We start from the raw sequence: 6,504 nt of genomic DNA on the forward strand, positions 1-6,504 counted from the left end.
CAAATAATTATTATTTCCCATGTGATTAAGGGTCCGAGGGGGCCGATAACGAGATGAAAATAATTATATTAGAAGCTTTTAGACGAGTTTTGCCCTGTTGTTGCGGCTGCGGTGTTTTTGACGGACGAATTTTTGCTTTCGCCGCGAGTGAGTGAGTGTGTGAATTGAACAGCGACACGCACGCCTTATCGAAATTACAGCGAGGCGCATCGCACACTTCGTCCACACACCAGACGCGCATTTTCTTGGCCTTCCGGAGAGAATTAATTTTGCTGAGCGCCGCAATGAGCACTCGAGCAGCCAGCCAGATATTTACTTATAAAACCTTAATCCTTTAAAGAGACGTTTGATTTTATTATTTTATAATTAATAACGAGGTGATTACCAACGATTGGAAAATTGTCCAACGATTGGAAATTTATCGACTATTTTAAGTATTCGGCTCACGCAGAATAAAAAGAAGATGTCTATTTCGAAATTAACGAATCCTAATCCAACGGTTCTAACGAAATTGTGCGTGAATGATTTTACGAGAAATAAAAATTATTACGTTCGTTTTACAGCGCATTTAGAACAAGAATTAATAAGTATTTTATTTCAGGGTGAAAAACAGCAAATAAACCTCGGATTTAAAAAAGTGTAAGCTTTGTATTATTAAAAACACACAAATAACACATTTTTACAGCTTGAATACTATCCCTAAATTATGTTATTTATTATTAAAATGCTCCTGTCAGCTGGAATTATAAATAAATGCTCATAGCGTCTCTACGAAATTGTCGGCGGAGGTGGAGGGAAAAAGACGCACGGCCGCCGCCGCCGCCGCCGCCGCCGCACAACCTGCTAGCGTGTGTGTCACATACGCAAATTGGCTGCTTTTTGTCGCGTAGACCGACTGGCTTTTTTACAGCAGAATAAATAAATAGATTTTCGCGGTCCATTTAATCTTGGAATTTGTTTTTCGCCAGCTCTCGTCAAATTTACGCATCTAAAGCGTGATCCTCTGCTTCAAACTCCGCACACAATTTTTTCTGGTGACTTAAAAAATTAATTATTTAGAATAATTTTCTGAGGTTCAGATATAAGAGAACAAATTGGAGAGTGCAGAAGCCACGAGATTTCCGACCTTGGCCCATCGCGATTTCTCTATTTTATTCTATTTAACAATCTTTTTAATTATAAATCAAACCAGATGCGTTTCATGCGCGGTTGGTGGTCGGCGGCAACAAAAATGTTCTGGCTTCAGTGGATGCTTCAATTTCCGCGGGAAAATCGAATCTGCGGCCATTAAAACCAATTTTATTATTAAAGCGTGAAATGTGTGTCAGAGGGTCAAGCGCGCAGCACAAAAGCGACACGCCTTTTATCGCGGCGAACAGCTCGCGGTCGCTGGCGGTAGCAATAAAAAAATGTTGAGTGAGCATTCAAGCGCTATTTAAGAGCATGCCGTCCGAACAAAAATTATTTATTCAGAATGAACCCCTGCTTGGCAGAGTGAATGTCCCGTTGTATAGAATATTCGGGGTTTCGAAAAACCATTTTTTAATGCATATTTATTTCCCTACCCAATTGGACTTTATTTAACTGGGTTTTCAGGGTTTTTCAGATTTTCTGCACTTCCTCATGAACGATGACGCAACTCATTCCCTATGCCCCAGGGCTCGTTAATTATATGTAATGTGCAAAAAATAGCACATGCCAACCAATTTAGTAATTTATTAGCGCTGCTTCTTGGCGAGTATAAATCGGGAAATATTAACTCTCGTGATATTATAGTTATTGAATGAAGATAATTGAGGATGATTCGAGGATTTTAAACAACATTTTCTCCACTGCAGCACCTGCAGTGTGTTTTGATCGACAAATTTTGCTGCCGCCGCGAGTGTGTGAGTTTAGAAGCGACACACGAGAGGTCTTATCGAAATAAAAGCGAGGCGCACGCACACACCAGAGACTCGCAGACCCGTTTTTTCCTGGCTTTCAGGAGCAAATTAATTTGGCTGCGCGCCACGGTGAGCCCTCGAGCAAGAGCAGCCAGCCGCAGTTAATTAATTAAATGACAAAAAAAGCAATTAAACCTCTGATTTAATCATCTCAAACATTTGCTAAATAGATTTTTTTCTTCTTGCCTCACAACCCGATTAAATTTTTATTAAATTTTTCCTGTCGGAAGGACTAATAACAAGTATATGTTGGAAGTGCTTTTAAAACATTGTCAGAGGTGGTGGAGGAAAAACTCGCATGGCCGCCGCGCAACCTGATTGGCTGTCAAAAAGATAGCGCATTCCGTCCACTTTGTCACGCCTTTTACAGCAGAATTAAAGGTGGATTTATGGGAATTATGTTTTCCTATTGGTCGTGTCGATAGCGAGCTCTCGATTAATTCAAAATGGTCTGCAGTGTGTTATTCTCGCATTTGACATAACCCCGATTAACTTATCAAACACGCACTCAGAAATCAATCCATGAAAATTAGACGCACGGGGAGGGAAATTTCGACGCATTGGCAGGTCGTTCCAGGGTTGGCAGACCCTGAATCGAAAGGCGCTTCGGCCGAAAGCGGGAAAAAATCGTCGATAATTCTCGCTCTCACGTTGAATTAATCTGTGTGTCCGCTTCGGAAAAAGACGCGAGTTGTCCGGGTGTGTCGAATGGCAGCACATTTTCCACAATTTTTCCAGGGCTCTCTCTTTTGGTTTTGCACGCTGCCAAACCTGGCTTTACCCTGGCTCAGGTCGGCGCCGCCAAACTCTCGCTCGCTCGATTTCTGTGTGCCGAGGTCGCGCGCCCATGTGCACGCCGCGAGCAGCCGATTTTCCTTCTGCGATTTTTCCAAGCTCGCCGCATGACTGATTCCTGGCTGGCTGTTGACCAAAACGATTTAGTTAAACAGTTTCCTGCCTTTAGCGGTTTTATTGGAGCTTTTATTCAGCATGAGCGGTCATTTGGAACATTTTTGTTAAATTTTTGCGAATAAAATTCGGGCATTATTGAAATTCTTTGCTCCTGAATTGCACGCCCACGTTGGATCAGCTCCAAAATCAGCGGAAAATCGATTCGTGCCATTAAAACAACCAATTCGTTAACATAAAGCGTTAAATTGTGTCACAAGGTCAAGTGCAAAGCACAAAAAGCGACGCCTTATCGCAGCAAACAGCGGTCGCTGCGCGGTGGCAATGAAAAATGTAGAGTGTGTATTCAAGAGCAAAAGCAGGCCGTCCGCAATTAATTTTGAATCCTCTGCAGAGTTAATTTCCCACATTTTAGCGTATTTAAAACGTCCTCACGATCTCAACTTCTTTTGTTACATTCTTTCGTTAAACTAACGCTGTGCCGTCATGATAATTATTGGGAAAGCAGGAAAAGGAATTTAATTTTTTTTAATGCCATGCAAATGACCAGAAGAGGAAATCGACCGACCACACCGACTCTCACTGCGGTGTTTTTTTATCAAAGGCGAGCAGCAGACCTCCGCCAGGGTTTTATAGCAGCATCGCCCCTTGAGTTTGGTAGACGTCGAAAATCAGGGTCTGCTCGACGACCAGCTTCTTCAGGTCCGCCAGGGTGAAGCAGCTGTCGATAGCAGAATCATCTGTCTCTCGTCGCTTTTAGTCCACGCAGCGTCAAAAACCATTTTTTTATCTCGAGGGTTTGTCAGTCAGCAGATAGTCAAGGTTTTCCATTTAATCCAAGCAAAATTAGATTTTATTCGCCAAAAAACTAAATTTTAATAAAAAAATTCATCTTTGAATGGAATTTGTAGATATATGTTTCAGCTGAAATGAAAGACGAGTCACACAAGGTTGAGGATTTCTTTATTACACGAAATTCCACAGAGTTTTCGCCAGAAATCATTTTATGTCAACCTCGGGAATTGCAGCAATGATGTATGAGTAGTAGAAGCCGAGGTTTAAAAACAGCCATATTCCATCCATATCGCCAGTCGCGGTATTACAATTATAATCGTACAAACCTCCTTGAGCCTGAGTTCCAAAGGCAATTGTCGGTTTATTGTAATAGGTAGGCGTTGCATCCGTAAGAAACTGCAGATGACGGAAATAAATTATTCAGTCTTGCGTAGAGATGTAAGAGAACTCACTGAGCAAAATCCAGGAGTGGAATCCTGGTACATGCAAATATATGCACCTCCCGAAGATTCAGGGCAGCTTGCAGTGCTCTTCGCGGAGGCAGGCAGTTTTCTTAAGACGTGCTTCAAGAAGAAAAACACGAGTCAAAAGGAGATTTCAATGCAAAAGGTGAAACTAACCGATGACGCATTGTAGAAGAGCAGAACGCCGGTCGTATTGACGTCAGCAGTCAGGTTGTTGAAGCTGGAGGCCGTCATCGGCAGGGTTGGCCCTCGAAATTTCTCGCACACTTTCAGATAAACTGCAGAACCTCCCAAAATTGATTCAATCCTTGCTACGGGCCGAACCTTTCCAGATTGATCCGTGACATTCACTCTTGAGGGTCTGCAAAAAAATCCTTAATAATATCGAGCGATTGCTTGTAAAATTATTTACTCACGAGGCGTAAATTAAGTCTGCTGAGGCTAGAATATATTTCTTGCTGAGAAATCCTGCAGCTTCGGTGTAAGGGTAAGGTGCACTTTGATCAGTAACCTTGACCTGAAATTAAAGCTTGTGTGTGCAAGTGTGATAGAGAATTGAGTCAAGGACACTCACGACGTAGGGGAATTCATTGGGGTTAGCGTCCGTGATAACCGCCGACTGGCCCCAAACAACTGAAACAATATTCGATAACCTTCATTTTACTAGAATTTGAAGCTTTACGAGGTCTAAGGATTTTTAAACATATCAACCCGTTAAGACCCTAGTGATTTGTGGTTCGTGCTCATTGCTGAGAGAGTAAATCGGGGAAAAAGCGAGAGTCCAACCTCGAGTGAGTATTATTCATACCTGCGACGATGAGCAGCTGACAGAGCAGAAGGCAAGAGCCAAGGATGACCGTTTTCGATGCCATTGTGGTAGTGACTATGCCACTCGACGCTTTGCCGCCCTTTTTATACCCACAGATAAGGCACTGCATAGGTAGGAAGAAAATCGTGGACGAATCAGGTTCGTCCGCGTTTGAATTTCTTGCATTGATAAAACTATACGGACGCGTGATTCCATTAGAAAAATTATATTTTTTATCACGGCCTGTTTCCGTCTTCGGCCTCGTATTTTATGTTAAAATGCGAGGGTAGTTATCAAAAAGCAGATAGGAAAAAAGGCTACTGCACTGCGTCGTGGAAATTTGAACGCACGTGCGAAGGCCATATCGATAAAAAAAAGCACAAGTCAGTGCTGCTTTTTGCTGTTCAAATAAGTCCGTGAAAATTTGCAAGGATTTAATAATATTATATTGCCACTCTGTTTGGCTTTCAACTCAATTATTTTAACCCCAGCTCGGCTCTTGCCGTGGACTCTGAGCTCAACCAAGAACACGAGGCCGAGTGGCCGCGGAGGAGCTCTGGCCAAGATGCGTCCACATTTTCCGGGACGTACATTTGCTACTTTTCATCGTCTCTCTCGGCTCTCGTTTTTCTTTATCAAATAATTTTCAGCTGCTTTCACGAGGCAATTATTTCAACTGTCCTCATTTTTCGTGGAGTGGCCGAGGCGCATTCACGGTAAAAACCTTTTTATCGCTTCCACCAAGAAAGCAATTAAATGCAAATGTTCGAGAAGCAATGACCTCGTGTCAGATAGCAGCACGAGTTTTTCTTCGACACGTGCGGTTTCTTTTGAACAGGCGGCAGCTTTTGTGCCACATGCATAAAAACTGATTTTGGTTCGAAATGTGGATCGGATTTTTCGTTTGGTCCCACGACCTAACCGCTTTCCTCCCTCCCCGGGTTGAAAAAAATACCTCGGGGGCGGGGGCCAACTCGGATTCGCCCCCAACCCCGGTCGCGGGCGCAGGCGCCTGCGGCCCGGAAACGCCGAGAAGGCCGGCTCGCTGAGAGATTTCGGGGCGAAACCCACCCTGAGAAAGGTCGCCGCGGTGGTTGGGGTGTGCGCGCGCCGGCGAGACGCTTCCGGGGAGGGTTCGCGCGCGAAAATCGCTCCGCCGGTCCGGTTGTCGGGCGGCGACGACCGTGGCGCTCCGTTCGAGGGTGTCAGGTCGGGGGACCCTGAGAAAGGTCGGCCGGTCGCGGCGGGTTAAAGCGCTCGGCGGGCACTTTCGAATGAGGGCCCTGCGGTCGACGCTGCGGCGGATAAATAAAACTATTTCACTCGGTGCCGCACCGCACGCTCCTTCTGCCGGGCACGCGTTTTGCACACCAAAAACCGAAAATCGCCTATTAAATAAATTTGGGCAGAGCTAGACCGCTCAAAATTCGGTTTCAGACCCCCGAGCACTCAGTCGTTCGTGTCCGATGGTCAAGTTCGAGATTAAATGCCCAGCGGCTCCGCGGCGCCTATGCGCGTTTTTTCAGCCTGTTCATTTCCATGCTGGGCAAATCGCGGATTTTCGATGCTCCGCCGTAATTCGCCT

This window comes from Cloeon dipterum, chromosome 4 (genome assembly GCF_949628265.1).
Source record: "Cloeon dipterum chromosome 4, ieCloDipt1.1, whole genome shotgun sequence".
NCBI classification, from domain to species: domain Eukaryota; kingdom Metazoa; phylum Arthropoda; class Insecta; order Ephemeroptera; family Baetidae; genus Cloeon; species Cloeon dipterum.